Source organism: Bos indicus, chromosome 16 (genome assembly GCF_029378745.1).
Source record: "Bos indicus isolate NIAB-ARS_2022 breed Sahiwal x Tharparkar chromosome 16, NIAB-ARS_B.indTharparkar_mat_pri_1.0, whole genome shotgun sequence".
Classification (NCBI taxonomy): domain Eukaryota; kingdom Metazoa; phylum Chordata; class Mammalia; order Artiodactyla; family Bovidae; genus Bos; species Bos indicus.
The window spans coordinates 68,591,088-68,608,486 of record NC_091775.1 but is presented as its reverse complement, the minus strand read 5'-3'; positions in this window follow the sequence as shown (position 1 = coordinate 68,608,486).

The window sequence follows — 17,399 nt, the reverse complement described above, 5'->3', positions numbered from 1 at the left end:
CTAATACTGGACTATGTAACTAGTGAATGGCCAATAAGGATCACTGATGAGTGACGGTGATGAGTGATGGTTTTAGAGTAAAAATATGGCAAGTTTTATAACCCTTCTTTATAATGCAGGAACAAATGCATTATTCATATATGTGCATGTATCCATATATATATATATATATAGTACATACATACATATGTGTGTGTGTGTGTGTGTGTGTGTGTGTGTATTGGCCTTACTGCATAGCTTGTGAGATCTTAGTTCCCTGACCAGGGATGGAACCTGTGCCCTCTGCAGTGGAAATTCCAAGTCCTAACCATGGGACTGCCAGGAAACCAGGGAATATCCTGACCTTCATATTTTTTAACAACCATTCTGGATTCCCCTGGTGTTTTAGCTGGTAAAACATCAGCCTGCAATGCGCGAGACCTGGATTCAATCCCTGGGTTGGGAAGAACCCCTGGAGAAGGGAATGGCTACCCACTCCTGGCCTGGAGAATTCCATGGAGTGTATAGTGCAAGGGGTCAAAACAAGACTGACACTCACTGAGTGACTTTTACTTTCACTGGATTGCCCATATAAAGGGTTAGTATTTTACAAATCCATTTTACATGTGCAGTAAATAACTTCCTGCTGGCCAGTAGCTGTATCTGGCCACAGCTGGCCACAGCTGGCCAGCAGCTGTATCACAGCCAGTAGCTGTGACTGAATGGGATTTGCATTCTAGATAAAATTGTGCAGTGTCAGAACTGGAAAAGGTATTCCAAAGTGATAGATCAGCTGGGTGCAGCACATCCCTGAATCACTTAAGAATGCCCGTATGAATCATCAACGACCAAAAGTCAAATTAAGACCAAGTATAAACAAAGATCTTTAAACAAGTCGGATAAGTGGGAGTGAAGCATGGATGAAACACACAAGGAAAATTTCTCCCTGTGTAAAACTAATACTTCATTAAATGTCATTGGGCAGTTCGTTTATGTCAGCCCTTTCCTTTTCGAATTCAATTTTAGCCTAACAATTGGAGAAGGCACTTACTGGTTTATTCTGCTGCCAAGTATGACACTTTCAACTCTAAAGCTGCAGGAAGCACAGCATTCATTCATTCACTTATCCATTCATGTTTTGATTCAGCAGGTATTTATCGAACACCAATTTTTCATCAGGTACCAGGAATTCAGACCAATGTCGTCATGAACTTTGTCTTCAAGCAATTCACAAGTCAGTCCAGCACCTCACAATTTGGTTATGGCTGATTTTAACTGAACAGTGAAAGTGAAAGTGAAGTCGCTCAGTTGTGTCCAACTCTTTGTGACCCCGTGGACTGTAGCCCACCAGGCTCCTCAGTCTATGGAATTTTCCAGGCAAGAATGGGGGTGGGCTGCCATTTCCTTCTCCAGAGGATCTTCCCAACCCAGGGATGGAACCTGGGTCTCCCGCATTGCAGGTAGACGCTTTACTGTCTGAGCCACCAGCCATTTAATTAATAATTTCTTCTTAAATGATCCATTGCTCTGAACTTGTTTAATTAGCAGAATTCTCAGAAACTTCTGTTCTTTTCATTACTAAAATGAAGATAAAAGAAGAAAAAGCGAAAGTGGAATGTGGGTCTTAAAAAAAATGGTGTGTTGCTCTTTCAATGTCTTTCAGTTTTTGAAAGACATTTGCATTCCATTTCTCAAAAGGAATACACTGGGGATGATACACATGAATTATTTTAGATACAAAGCAAATCTCTTACATATAAGATGCCTAATGAACAGTTTAAATATGCAAGCAAAGAAAATATTAGATGACTGGTCTTGGCAGACCTCAAGATAAAAAGCAGCTGCACATGGTCTTAACATTCTAGTCGATTCCTGGAAATGTTTTCTAAAATATGTTAAATATAAAGGAGTATTTCAATGAATTTATTCATCTAAACAAAATACATTTAGTTTTGTGTCTTATATTCTAAGTGAACTCATTAATGAGTGTTTTTTTGGTGCTTCTGAAATTCAAATAGCCATTCACATTCCAGAGCTAATTAGCTATGCATTAACAATTAGTTAGGTAAGGTGATAATGTTCCTCCTATTCCTGTTAATTATTTACCTAAAAATACAACTACTTTACAACTTTTTAAGCTTATAATCCTCATTCATTTGTTTTAAAAATATTACTAAGCATAAAATATATGCAAGGCAGTATGCTAATATTGGAAATTTAAGAGATGCTTTGTATTCAACAAGCTTGTATTTTAACAGAGGCCACAAGTCATGCAACCACCTTGCCACAAAATCAAATAGAAAATACTAGAAGTCATGACAGAGATTTAGTATATGACATGAATTGAGAGGAGAGGAGATCTGCACTGAAAAGGAGCAAGAAAGAGAGAAGGCTTTGAAGAAGACACCCATGAACTTGATGTTGAATGGAGGTGGATGAAAGGATATCCCAACCTGAGAAAAGAGCATGGTGGGAAAAGATGAACTATTCCAGGATGACAAGAGCGTAATATATGATAGAAGATTTGGAAGACAGGCATGAGCCAAAGAACTGATTATCTGAATACTAAGTAATAGAATTTTGAGTCTAGACAATAGAAAATAAATTACAAGGGAAGAAGAACAAAAATCCCTCAAAATTTAATCAAACAAAACAAGTAGGGTTCAATGCCAAAAATACTGTTCATTTTTCCACTTTGCAAATAGGCATTAAAGATACACAGTTTCTCTCATCACCGACCCTCCCTTTGCCTTTTATCCTACAAAGCAGTAGACAGCTACATGGTGGCCATCACTAATTACCCAAAGGATGCTGCTGAAGGTGTGGTTGGGCAGGGCTATCATAAGTCTCCTATTTCTTGCATGGAATACATTCATACTAAAATTATTCTAAATCATTGCAATAACTACATGACAGAACACATCTCTATGATTCACTATATGAGTCACAGCAACTCATGATCAGTGTGTTTTTCATTGCAAATAATAGAAAATTTTCATCAGTTGAGGGTATTCCACAAAATGGTACATCCATACAATGGTCTATTATGTAGCCATGGAAAATAACGATTGAGAGCTATACAAATTGGTTTAGAGGGATTTCCTCAAGGTAAGATAGGTAGCAAATACTAGTAATAACTAATTGCTGAGTGCTTAGTGTACAGCAGCATTTTCTGTATATTATCGTATTTAAAATCTTCAACCAAATCCTGTTGTTATTATCTCATTTTAAATTTGGAATCTACAGCACAGTGAGGTTAAGAAATTTGCCCAAGATCACACCCAGAGTAAATGGCAGAACTGGGATTAGAACACAGGCAGTCCGCCCTTATAGATTCAAACCTTTTAACTACTATCCACTTAATGACATTATTTGTAACTAGATCTAGATCTTCCAGATAGATTGTCCAAATTTATTTTTCATCTTCTCATCCTCTGAGCCACCTCTTCTTGGTAGACCTAAGAGAAGCCTCAAATGCTGGAGTCATTTTTCTGTGATTTCTTGTCCCATATGTTTGCCCTACATATTTTTAATGCTTTCTTAGGTTTCTCATGCCATTTGCCATTTAAAAGTGTTTTGGCCATGATTTGTTCTTGATGAATGAGCTGGTTCAATTTCCTACTCCGTTATTCCTCAAAGTGAAAATTCCTCCCCAAATGTTTGTTGTTCCTTTTCTATTCAGTAGACTGCCTCTGATTCCTCCAAAGTTGAAGAAAGGATGGATGTAAAGCAGAAGTAAGAAGTAGGAAAAACCTTACTCAACTGACACCAATATAATCTATTATTAGTTTCTTCTGTCTGATGCCAGAATTACAAATGGTCTTTTTTCCTCTTGAGTACTCTAGTGGACTTATAATGTTGCATCTGCCTTTGATTCAAACTTCACTCTTCAGCTAATAATGCACAGCTATTCTTCACCCAAAGAGTCACTTTAGAAATATTTTTCAAATATTCTTCAAGGAGAAATTAGGGATTAACTGCTCCCTATTGCTTGAAATCCTAGTCCAAATGGAGGCATCAGTTCAGTTCAGTTCAGTCACTCAGTTGTGTCTGACTCTTTGTGACCCCATGAATCACAGCATACCAGGCCTCCCTGTCCATCACCAACTCCCAGAGTTCACTCAAACTCACGTCCATCGAGTCGGTGATGCCATCCAGCCATCTCATCCTCTGTCATCCCCTTCTCCTCCTGCCCTCAATCCTTCCCAGCATCAGACTCTTTTCCAATGAGTCAACTCTTAGCATGAGGTGGCCAAAGTATTGGACTTTCAACTTCAGCATCAGTCCCTCCAATGAACACCCAGGGCTGATCTCCTTTAGGATGGACTGGTTGGATCTCCTTGCAGTCCAAGGGACTGGCAAGAGTCTTCTCCAACACCACAGTTCAAAAGCATCAATTCTTCAGCACTCAGCTTTCCTCACAGCCCAACTTTCACATCCATACATGACCACTGGAAAAACCATAGCCTTGACTAGATGGAACTTTGTTGGCAAAGTAATATCTCTGCTTTTTAATATGCTGTCTAGGTTGGTCATGGAGAAGGCAATGGCACCCCACTACAGTACTCTTGCTTGAAGAATCCCATGGACGGAGGAGCCTGGTAAGCTGCAGCCCATGGGGTCGCTAGAGTCGGACACGACTGAGCAACTTCACTTTCACTTTTCACTTGCATGCATTGGAGAAGGAAATGGCAACCCACTCCAGTGTTCTTGCCTGGAGAATCCCAGGGACAGTGGGGCCTGGTGGGCTGTCGTCTATGGGGTCGCACAGAGTCAGACACGACTAAAGTGACTTAGCAGCAGCAGGTTGGTCATAGCTTTTCTTCCAAGGAGTAAGCATCTTTTAATTTCATGGCTGCAATCACCATCTACAGTGATTTTGGAGCCCCAAAAAATAAAGTCTGACACTGTTTCCACTGTTTCCCCATCTATCTGCCATGAAGTGATGGGACCATATGCCATGATCTTCGTTTTCTGAATGTTGCGCTTTAAGCCAACTTTTTCACTCTCCTCTTTCACTTTCTTCCAGAGGCTTTTGAGTTCCTCTTCACTTTCTGCCATAAGGGTGGTGTCATCTGCATATCTCAGGTTATTGATATTTCTGCCAGCAATCTTGATTCCAGCTTGTGCTTCTTCCAGTCCAGTGTTTCTCATGATGTACTCTGTGTAGTAGTTAAATAAGCAGGGTGACAATACACAGCCTTGACGTACTCCATTTCCTATTTGGAACCAGTCTATTGTTCCATGTCCAGCTCTAACTGTTGGTTCCTGACCTGCATATAGGTTTCTCAAGAGGCAGGTCAGGTGGTCTGGTATTCCCATCTCTTGAAGAATTTTCCACAGTTGATTGTGGTCCACACAGTCAAAGGCTTTGGCATAGTCAATAAAGCAGAAATAGATGCTTTTCTGGAACTCTCTTGCTTTTTCTATGATCCAGTGGATGTTGGCAATTTGATCTCTGGTTCCTCTGCCTTTTCTAAAACTAGCTTGAACATCTGGAAGGTCACGGTTCATGTATTCCTGAAGCCTGGCTTGGCGAATTTTGAGTGTTACTTTACTAGCGTGTGAGATGAGTGCAATTGTGCGGTAGTTTGAGCATTCTTTGGCATTGCCTTTCTTTGGGATTGGAATGAAAACTGACCTTTTCCAGTCCTGTGGCCACTGCTGAGTTTTCCAAATGTGCTGGCATATTGAGTGCAGCACTTTCACAGCATCATCTTTCAGGATTTGAAATAGCTCAACTGGAATTCCATCGCCTCTACTAGCTTTGTTCATAGTGATGCTTTCTAAGGCCCACTTGACTTCACATTCCAGGATGTCTGGCTCTAGGTCAGTGATCACACCATCATGATTATCTGGGTCATGAAGCTCTATTTTGTACAGTTCTTCTGTGTATTCTTGCCACCTCTTCTTAATATCTTCTGCTTCTGTTAGGTCCATACCATTTCTGTCCTTTTTCGAGCCCAGCTTTGCATGAAATGTTCCCTTGGTATCTCTAATTTTCTTGAAGAGATCTCTAGTCTTTCCCATTCTGTTGTTTTCCTCTATTTCTTTGCATTGATCGGTGAGGAAGGCTTTCTTATCTCTTCTTGCTATTTTTTGGAACTCTGCATTCAGATGCTTATATCTTTCCTTTTTTCCTTTGCTTTTCATTTCTCTTCTTTTCAGAGCTATTTGTAAGGCCTCCTCAGACAGCCATTTTGTTTTTTTGCATTTCTTTTCCCTGGGGATGGTCTTGATCCCTGTCTCCTGTACAACGTCAGGAACCTCATTCCATAGTTCATCAGGCACTCTATGTATCAGATTTAGTCCACAAGTCCCAATTTAATAATGCCTTTAAAAGGCACAAAGCATGGCTCAACGGTAAAGAATCTGCCTGCCAATGCAGAAGACACGTGTTTGATCCCTGAGCAAGGAAGATTTCATATGCCATGGAGCAACTAAACCCGTGCACCACAACCACTGGAGCCTGTGCCCGTCAGCATGCAGAAGTCCATTCACCACAATTGGAGAGAAAGCCCTCACACAGCGGTGAAGAGCAGGGCCGTCCAAAATTAATTAACTTTTTAAAGGACTTTTTATAGGGGCTTCCCTGGTGGTGCAGTGGTTAAGAATTCGTTTACCAACGCAGGGCACACAGGTTCAATCCCTGCTCTGGGAAGATCCCACATGCCTGGACTAACAAATACTGGGCACTACAACTACTGAGCCCTCACACCTAGAGTCCATGCTCTGCCCCATGAGAAGCCATTGCAATGAGAAAGCCCATGCACTGCAACAAAGCATAGCCCAGCTCACTACAACTAGAGAAAGCCCACGCGCAGCCACAAAGATCCAGCACAGCCAAGAAATAAAAATAAATAGATAGATCTTAAAAAAAAGATTTTTATATAAAAAAGTTTGTAACCCTTTAAAAATAAAGCACGAAGCATGAGATGAAATAATATTTGTCAACTACAAAGCTACACTGATGGCTGATTGAAAATTCTTATGAAATTGACATGTATTTTTATCTTAAAATTTGGTAAGAGAATTAAGAAATAAATGCAGAAGAACTAAAATTAAGAAACATAGTAAACTAAGAAAATGTGTGTTGTGCAATTGATTTAGAAATAGCATGTATTCTGAAATTCCTTCAGACTTTTTCTTAAGCTGAAAGTGAATTTTTTGTCTGGAATCTAGTTTGTTTCACAACTAGTAAATTACATCAAGTAATCTTCGTCTTCCCTGTGTTCTCACAATCACAGTGCACTCTTTAATTTTTCTCATCTTTATTCCCATGAACTCACTGGTTTGATTCCTCATGAGCACAATCAGCATTAACAAAACAACTTCTTGGTTGATTTTCCAGTTCTAGTATTATCCTCTTTCAATTGTCCATGAACTGAACACTGCTTACAGGACTAATCTTAGAGCATACTGTTTTAATCACATCATTCTTTAATCCAAAACAAATACCAAGGCCTCCTGTTTTGTTTTTTGGAGGCATCACACAGCTTGTGGGATTTTAGTTTTCTGACCAGGGATTGAACCAGACTCTTGGCCCTGAGGACACAGAGTCCTAACCACTGGCCCACCATGGAATTCCTAAGGCATCCTATTATTAGTTTTATCTCCTGGGAGAGGTAATTAAGAATAAAGCCACTAATTCTGGACTAGCATTTGGTAAATACCTGAGAAATACATAATACAGACCAACAAAATGTATTCCACTCTGTTTATTTATGTATTTTTGGTTGTACTGGGGCTTCATTGCCGTGGAGGGCTTTCTCTCTAGTTGCAGTTCAGGGGCTTCTGATCGTGGTGGCTTCTCTTGCTGCAGAGCATGCGCTCTAGGGCATGTGGGCTTCAGGAGTTGCAGCACGCGGACGCAGAACTTGTGGCACATGGATTTAGATGCCCAGCAGCATGTGGAATCTTCCCAGAGAAAGGATCAAACCCATGTCCCCTGGCAGGTGGATTCTTAACCACTGGACCACCAGGGAAGTTCTCCGCTCTGTTTTTAGTGCTAGTCTTGGATCCAAGCCCCAATTTCAAGCTACCCTAATGTAGTTTAGTCCCGTTTAACCTGGACTATCTCACGTCTACACAGTATTTCTCTTGGCCTCTACTCTCTTCCTTCCTAGTTTTTCAAAAACAGGAATCATGACTCTTTTAATAGGATCCTACCCTCTGACTGCCTGCAATTCCATGAGAATTTCATGAGACAGAAGTGCAATAGAAAGACTTGGACAAAGGACCCTCAACTCACTTCTCTTTGTAATTCCCTTACTACCTACCTCTCTAAACTCCAGACTTAGAGACCCATGTTTCCCTAAGCTCCCTCTTAAGTTCAGAGCCTTTATTAACACTACAAATTCACAACTCTCATTGTACTTAGAGCAAACTGTATTAATCTCAGCATCATTTGCTTGTATATGTAATTTAATAGAAGAACTACAAGTAGAATACAGAAGAAATTTAAAAGTCTCTAAACATTTAAGGAAAGATTTGACTGATTGTTTCATCATTCTCTCATTCATTCATTCAATAAATGCATTGGGCTGGAGCATAAATATTACCTTGCAGTTTTAGCAGAATTGTCTTTCCAGTAGGTATAGAGACTAGTAGGAATAAAGGGCACACTGGGTAAGTATCTCGAAAGGGGGGCAGGGGTACCAAAGAAAAGCATCTTCAAACAATAAAGATTCAAGTTGCCTGTTTCAGTCATTAATTTATTCATCCTGTCAATATTTTTTATTGCTTGTATCGAATGTCATTTGATATGAGGGTTGAATAGTGAACAAGATGCTGCATCTGCCTGCATGAGATTAACACTCCAGCCATGCTGACACTCAGATAACAAGAAAGATACCATGTGGAAGAACTGCAGAGTAGAAACAAGAAAGCAAAGGAAACAGTGTTTCAGGATAATGTAACATTTAGTTGAATTTTAAAGGATGAATAGATTTGGAATAGTTGGGAGTAGGCGGAAAGTTTACTGGATAATGTCAGGTAAATGTATCATTGAAGTGTCATAGTCCAATAAATAAACTGGAAATTTACACTGTAACTCTAGTAAGACTTTTTTTTTTTAATGTTTTTGGCCACATTGCATGTGGGATCCTAAGTCCCCGACCAGGGATCTAACCCACGCCTCCTGTCGGCACAGAGTCTTTCTTACCCACTGGAGAGCCAGGGAAGTCCCTAAGAAGATTTTTATTACAGTTTTGTTCTTTTTTTTTAACCTCCAAGAAGAGTTAGGAAAGAAAAATCTATCAAATGCCTCTCCAATGGCCCTAGATGATCTGAAACAAAATAGAGACTCAGAGAAGGAATAAAGAGAAGGAATGAGATACATTAACAATAAATTAATGATAAAATTAACAATACATTTTTCTTATTTAAACTATGATTTGGGACATCTTTGATTATTGCGATGGTATGTTCAGTTCAGTTCAGTTCAGTTCAGCCGCTCAGTCATGTCCGACTCTTTATTACCCCGTGAATCACACACAGCATGCCAGGCCTCCTTGTCCATCACCAACTCTTAGAGTTCACTCAAACTCATGTCCATAGAGCCAGTGATGGCATCCAGCCTTCTCACCCTCTGTCATCCCCTTCTCCTCCTGGGCCCAATCCCTCCCAGCATCAGCGATGGTATCTTAAGGGCCTCAGAAAGAAAAATCCCAATCCAATTCAGTTCATATAATAAACAAGTTTTCTTCCACCCACACAACCTTGTAGATAAACTAATTCTTGCATTTGCAGAGATTTGAAAGCTTGTATAAAAAAAAAAAAAAGAAGAAGAAGAAGAAGAAAACAAAGACCCCAGAGAAGTTAAGTAAACAATTACACAGGAGTTGGTGGCAGGGGCAAAAGAGATATGATTCAGTGATATGATCTACCATGATATATATGATCTACCATGCCAGACTGAAAAAATCAAAATATTGCAAGAAGGAAAGATTATGTAGAGCTTCATTAATATAATTTTCTTTCCACAATCACTATGTTATGCTGAGCTTTAAATTTTCCTTCATTACTTATAATGTAAGAACTACTAGAGCACGTCAGTAGCAATAAATCTTTGAGACTGTTAAAAGCACACAATTTTATTAAGTAAGTAGTTTTTTTTAAATGCTGTCTCTGAAGATTTGGAATTTTCCACTTTTTAAGTTCTTACCATGGGCAAAAAAGAATGGAAAAACACAAACTCATTAAAAATGCCTTCACAGAAATAATACATTCTCACTCAAAATATATGAAGTTGGGCTTCCTTCACGTGAAGTTAATTTTTGTTCATTATAATTCAACAAAGATTTATTGAGCACTGACTGTGGATAGGGATTGTACCAAAGGCTAAGGAAAAAATAGTAAAAACAAACATAAAATAGACCTACATCTTTTTCTTGTGGCAAAAACAGTCTTGTAATTAAAGTAGCTCAGAAACAGTATGATTACAAAGCTATTTATTTCAAGTATCAGTCAGTCAGTTCAGTCACTCAGCCGTGTACGACTCTTTGCAACCCCATGGACTGCAGCACGCCAGGCCACCCTGTCCATCACCAACTCCCAGAATTTACCCAAACTCATGTCCATCGAGTTGATGATGCCATCCAATCATCTCATCCTCTGTTGTCGCCTTCTCCTCCTGCCTTCAGTCTTTCCCAGCATCAGGATCTTCTCAAATGAGTCAATTCTTTGCATCAGGTGGCCAAAGTATTGGACTTTCAGTTTCAGCATCAGTCCTTCCAATGAATGTTCAGGACTGATTTCCTTTAGGATGGACTGGTTGGATCTCCTTGCAGTCCAAGGGACTCTCAAGAGTCTTCTCCAACACCACAGTTCAAAAGCATCAATTCTTCAGTGCTCAGCTTTCTTAATAGTCCAACTTTCACATCCATACATGACCGCTGGAAAAACCATAGCCTTGACTAGACGGACCTTTGTTGGCAAAATAATGTCTCTGCTTTTTAATATGCTGTCTAGGTTGGTCATAACTTTCTTTCCAAGGAGTAAGTGTCTTTTAATTTCAAGTATAAGTCTATGTAGGGGGTTCCCTGGTGGCTAGATGGTAAAGAGTCTGCCTGCAATGTAGGAGACCTGGGTTCAATCCCTGGGCTGGGAAGATCCCCTGGAGAAGGAAATGGCAACCCACTTCAGTATTCTTGCCTGGGAAATCCCATGGACAGAGGAACGTGGCAGGCTACAGTCCGTGGAGTCACAAAGAGTCTATGGAAGTCTATGTAACCTTTCAATGTTTCAGTAGTTTCTATTGAAATTAAGGAAATAAGTACACTGTCGACTAAAAAAAGATGTACACCTTGAGAGTTGTGAGTTCAGTTTTATTTGGGGGCAAAATGAGGACTGCACCCCAGGAGGCAGCATCTCAGATAGCTCTGAGAGACTGCTCCAAAGAAGCAGTGGGGGAAAGTCAATATATAAGATTTTGGTGAAGGGGGAGTTCAATATCATGAAGCACTCATTTGACAAAAGCACAAATTTTACTCATCAGACATGAGGATCTGATGTCACCATGAAGGGATTTAATGCTTCTCTAGAGGAGATGCAAGGATTGAGATCATAACATCTGTTCTTGCTGCTGCTACTGCTGCTAAGTTGCTTCAGTCCTGTCCGACTCTGTGCAACCCCATAGACGGCAGCCCACCAGGCTCCTCCGTCCCTGGGATTCTCCAGGCAAGAACACTGGAGTGGGTTGCCATTTCCTTCTCCAATGCATGAAAATGAAAAGTGAAAGTGAAGTCGCTCAGTTGTGTCCGACTCTTAGTGACCCCATTGCCTTCTCCGAACATCTGTTTTTAAAAACACCCAACTACCTAAAGATCTGACTTCCCTAGTGGCTCAGATGGTAAAGTGTCTGCCTACAACACAGGAGACCCGGGTTCAATCCCTGGGTTGGGAAGATCTCCTGGAGAAGGAAATGGCAACCCACTCCACTATTCTCACCTGGAAAATCCCATAGATGGAGGAGCCTGGTGGGCTACAGTCCATGGGGTCACAAAGAGTCAGACATGACTGTGCAACTTCACTTTCACCTAAAGACCTGTCCCACCAGATTCCCTGGAGCACACGGCACCTCACTCCACCCTGAACTCCCTCAGGGGTCGCTGAGGTCAGCAGCTATAGTAGCATGGGCTCAGTCTCCCTAGAGGCAGATGGCAAATGCCTTTGTTGTTGGCAATGTTCTTGGTAAGTGCCAATTTGTAGTTGATATCACAAACAGATTTGCTCTATATCCTTGCCCTCAAGATACTGACTTTAATTTTGGATAATCTGATGGCTCTAAAAAATATAGCATTGGGTTTGTAATTTGCATATACTAGTTAACTGAAGAGCTGCATATATTTATTGGTCATTTGTATTTCTTCTGTGAAATGTGTTTGTCTCTATGTTTATTGAATTGCTGATCTTTTTTTCTTTTTTGAGCTTTAAGAATTCTATATATATTAAGGATATTAACCTTTTGTTATCATTTATATTCTTGTGTGTGACACAAAAACCTGGAAGGCTTGATATTGATTGTTGCTTAGTGAGTCTACTCTTGCCTATATGCTAGTCTAAGCTGCTCCCACCTTTGCATGCTCAAATCATATTTACTTCTCCCCTAAAGTTCTTGTCCTGGATTTGCCACCTACCATTAAGGAGCATTCATCATATTCTCGAAGTCTTAACAGTATTTCAAAGCGATTATGATATTATTGAATCTTAGTGTCTGACACCCTGTGGTTATTTAATACCTTAGATTACTGAATGAAAGAATGGCACTAACTGTTCAAGATCTGCATTTTCTAACACTGGGGCTACTTTATCATTTTTTCATACAACAAACATATGCTTAATATTTACTTATAATAAGCAATTCAGAAACTGGAAAGAAATTTTAAAAATGGATTCAAAGCCTTAAGTAACACATTAAAAATTATTCTTAGAATCATAAGAATAAGAGTAGCATGGAATCATATGTTTGCTTATCTCCTACTTCCTCCTACAAAGAGTCCAAGTGGGGTTTTCAGGGGAAAAAAAATTAACACAATGTGTACAATGTAAATATGAATTTAAGAAATCAGAATCCAGTAAACATAAATTAAACTAGTATGTCAAAATTAGGAACTCAATTATGTAGGTCATAAGATCATACACATTTGCTGCTTCAGATGTGATTTTCAAGTTACTGGCAAACAAAGAAGAAAGGGATATAGCATAAATTTCAGATCTTTCATCATCAAAATGGAGAAAATCTAACAGTGCTTTAGACAATCTTTTCCTAGAACTGAACTCTAAATAAATTCCCCAAGTGTCGTTATTGGAAGCAATCAACAGTGTCCTGGAACATGTCCTCCACACAACCTTTCCCTATGAAGCAAAGAGTTGTGCGGAGGACCTTCTTGCATAGGTAACAGGTTCAGGTCAGGGGATTGGGGAGAATCTGGGAAAAGCTGACCCCCTCCGTCAACTTCCGTCCAGGGGATGGGGAAGGGTGAGAGGAATTCCAAAACGAGGAATGGGTAGGTTCAAGTTGACGAAGATCAAGTTCCAAAACCAATTCTACAGATGGAAGATAGAGTATACACAAGCCCATGTCTGATAGTAGGAAAACAAAACAAAGGTGAGTGCAAGTGAGGACAAGGATCAGTGCTGTGTGGAAATCTGAGGTCAAGGAGATGCCACAGGAGTTCCTGTTAACAGGTCACCGGGGCGGCAACTTTGTTGCCTCAGGGTTTCTTTTGAAGTCTCTATTTCATGCCTTGGTCTACCCAGGGTTTTAGAATGATTCATCCCATTCTCCACTCCTCAGGACTAAACTGATGAGGTCAATCGTATTTGAGAAAAAAACATAAATATTTTTAATGATTGACTTCCTATTATGTACCAGGCATTTTTGATACATTATGACATTTACTACTCAAGGGAGCTTCCCTGGTGGTCTAAAGGTTAAGACTGTGCTTCCAGGCAGGGGGCGGAGGATCAGTCTCTGGTTGGGGAAATAAGATCCCCCATGCTGGGTGACGTGGTCAAACAAAACAAAACTACTGTCAAAACATTCCCATAAAGTATAATCTTCATTTTGCAAAAAGACAAGTAATGATAAATTTATAGCCATTTAGTTAAGATTACTGTGAAGAATTCAAATGAACATAAGGAAGGGGTAAGCTACTTTTCTAAAGTGACCGGCTTGTGCAGAACCAAGTTTTATCACGTTGAACGAGTACAACAAGGTGGATTTTGCATCAATCCATTCTTAATGGCAATCTACCTAGATTGTGTGCTCAGGATTTTATAACTAAACTTCTCTTTTGGACCAGAATCTGCCTTCTAATAAGAAATATTACCCCTGTACCTCCTCACCTTAAGCCTGAAGCTCTACCTTACCTTCTGAATAATCAGGTCCCCTTCTCAGAGTGTTTTGATTCCGAGCACTTTACTTTTGTGTTTTTTTCCTGGCCACAGCACGGCTTGTGGGATCTCAGTTCTCTGTGGAAGGATTGAACCCCGAGCCCCCTGCAGTGGAACCCAGAGTCTTAACCACTAAACCACCAGGGAATTCCCAAAGCTTTATTTCTTGCTTTTTGATTTTCTTGCACTAATGAATTGCCTGGCAACCAGGATTTTCAAGCACAGAATCCCTTAGAGTTCCTGCTCATTATTCATCCCCCATCCCTTAGGACCTGGGGTTTGAAACTGTACTGTTGTTTTTGTGAAAAGCTATGCCTGATACCCTACACTTTAGGCATCAAGTCTTGCTTAAAAATGGAAGTTTTTATTAATGTCTATAGGAGAAGTCCAGTGTCTCCCTGCTCCATGGCTAACAAATGCCACAATAAAACTCACTCCAAAGTTCACATACAATGAAAAATATTATTTTTAAAATTAGCTTTCTTATTAACATCTAAGAAATTTAAGGAAGATAAAAGTATTTTCTTAGAAGTTGAAAACTCTAAGAAGTTAGATTAGTGAGCATTTGATAAATATTATGTGGTAAAGCTGAGAAACTAAATTATTTTATAGTCTATCATAATCTTTTTTAATGTAAAATTAAGCCCAATTGGGAAAATATCCATACTCATCTTAACTATTTGTTATTATGATTTATTCTTCAGTAATGACCTACTAAGTATTTTAGTATACACTTAGCCACTAAAGAAACAAATATGTAAGACATTTTCTTTGATTCCTTTTATCAGCTTTTTCCTTTCTGCTTTATCATTTCTGTTAAATTATATTTTGTATAAATTTTGTCTTGAGAACAACCACAATTGAGGGAAAATTCCACTGGTTTACTGCACTGCTGCTGCTGCTGCTAAGTCGCTTCAGTCGTGTCCGACTCTGCGACCCCAGAGACAGCAGCCCACCAGGCTTCCCCGTCCCTGGGATTCTCCAGGCAAGAACACTGGAGTGGGTTGCCATTTCCTTCTCCAGGGGATCTTCCTGACCCAGGGATCGAACCCGGGTCTCCTGCATTGGAGGCAGATGCTTTACCCTCTGAGCCACTAGGGAGCATTTGTTTTAGTTCATAACAATAATTTTATCATTTTCAAATTTAAGGAAGACCCTGGACATCCATACCTGAGTTGACATTTAACCCTCTGAAGATGAATGACATGATGATTCGTAAAAGTGTTCCTAAATGCTCATTTCACCAGCCTATTTCTAAAGTCCTACAAAATGCTTACTGGTGAGAGAATTTTAAAATGTAAAATCACCTAACAGCTAATTAAAATACACACCCACACACACACACACACTCAGTCACTTTTTTTATGTGCTAGAATAATGCCTGAATAAGTGAAGTGTAGAGTCATATTCATTTGCATTTATCTTAATGGTAGTGCTTGAGTCCTTAATACTCAAACTAAAGACGTGGTGTATATATATATGTGTGTGTATATGTATGTATATATATATATATACATATATATCAAGATTTACAAACCCATATAATAATACCACCTTATATTCATGTGGCATTTCACATTATTCTCTCATTATCACAATAAGCCTCATGAGAAAAGTCTTCTAATCTCATGTATTATCTGCATTTTACAACTGAGGAAGCTAAGACTCATACAGCTTTATAAATTTGCCTAAAGCCACAAAGCTAGTATCAGAAGTAGGACTCACTCCTGGTTTTCCACCCAGAGGTTGGTACTAGTCAATTCATAAAGACTGCTTCATGTTCCTTACCTCTGCCAAGTTCTCAGATACCATCCTAGAATCCACCTGTGATACAGAGCTTGAGCAGATAACCATGAATATGTTTTTAAATGAGTGAGATAGAAGTTGAATTGAAGAGCAAAGAAAACAAGCTTTAGAGTCTACTAACACTTGATTTGCACCCTGTCTCCTAAACTTACTAACTCTGGGACCTTTGACTAATCAGTCATTTCTCTGTATCATAGAAATTTTACAGGATTATTGTGAATAATAAAAAACAAAGTACCTGGCTCATCACAAGCACTTACTAAATGACGATTATAAAAAGAATGAAATGCCCCAGTAGAGGTCCAAATTTTGGCTCACCATCAGAATCACCTATAGAGTTTTGGGAAAACATGCATCTTTGGGCCCCAGTACAAACCTGTAGAATCTGAATCTTCATAGATAGAGTTTGAGAATTTGTCTCTCTCTCTCTCTCTCTTTTTTTTTCTATTTTTTGGCACACAGGCTTAGTTGCTCTGCAGAATGTGGAAGCATTCCTGACCAGGGATCGAACCCGTGTTTCCTGCAGAGGCAAGCAGATTCTTCACCACTGAGCTACCAAGGAAGCCCTGAGAATTTGTAAAACTTTGATTAGTTCATAAAATATAAACATTTATTTTTACTTAGCATTCATTAAATGATACTGGAATATAAGGAAAATGTGTTCAATGCCCCTATAAGTCAGAAACCAGGCCAACCATTTGATAGCAATTTATCACAGCAACACAAATTATTTTTTTCAAGTTAAAGAAAGGTGACACTTGAAGAGTTTGTGAATGGTGGTGCCAGAATTAGAACTTCAGTTCAGTTCAGTCGCTCAGTCGTGTCCAACTCTTTGCGACCCCATGAACCACAGCACACCAGGCCTCCTTGTCCATCAACAACTCCCGGAGTTCACCCAAACTCATGTGCTTCAAGTCAGTGATGCCATCCAGCCATCTCAGCCTCTGTCGTCCCCTTCTCCTCCTGCCCCCAATCCCTCCCAGCATCAGGGTCTTTTCCAATGAGTCAACTCTTCGCATGAGGTGGCCAAAGTATTGGAGTTTCAGCCTCAGCATCAGTCCTTCCAATGAACACCCAGGACTGGTCGCCTTTAGGATGGACTGGTTGGATCTCCTTGCAGTCCAAGGGACTCTCAAGAGACTTCTCCAACACCACAGTTCAAAAGCATCAATTCTTTGGCGCTCAGCTTTCTTCACAGTCCAACTCTCGCATCCATA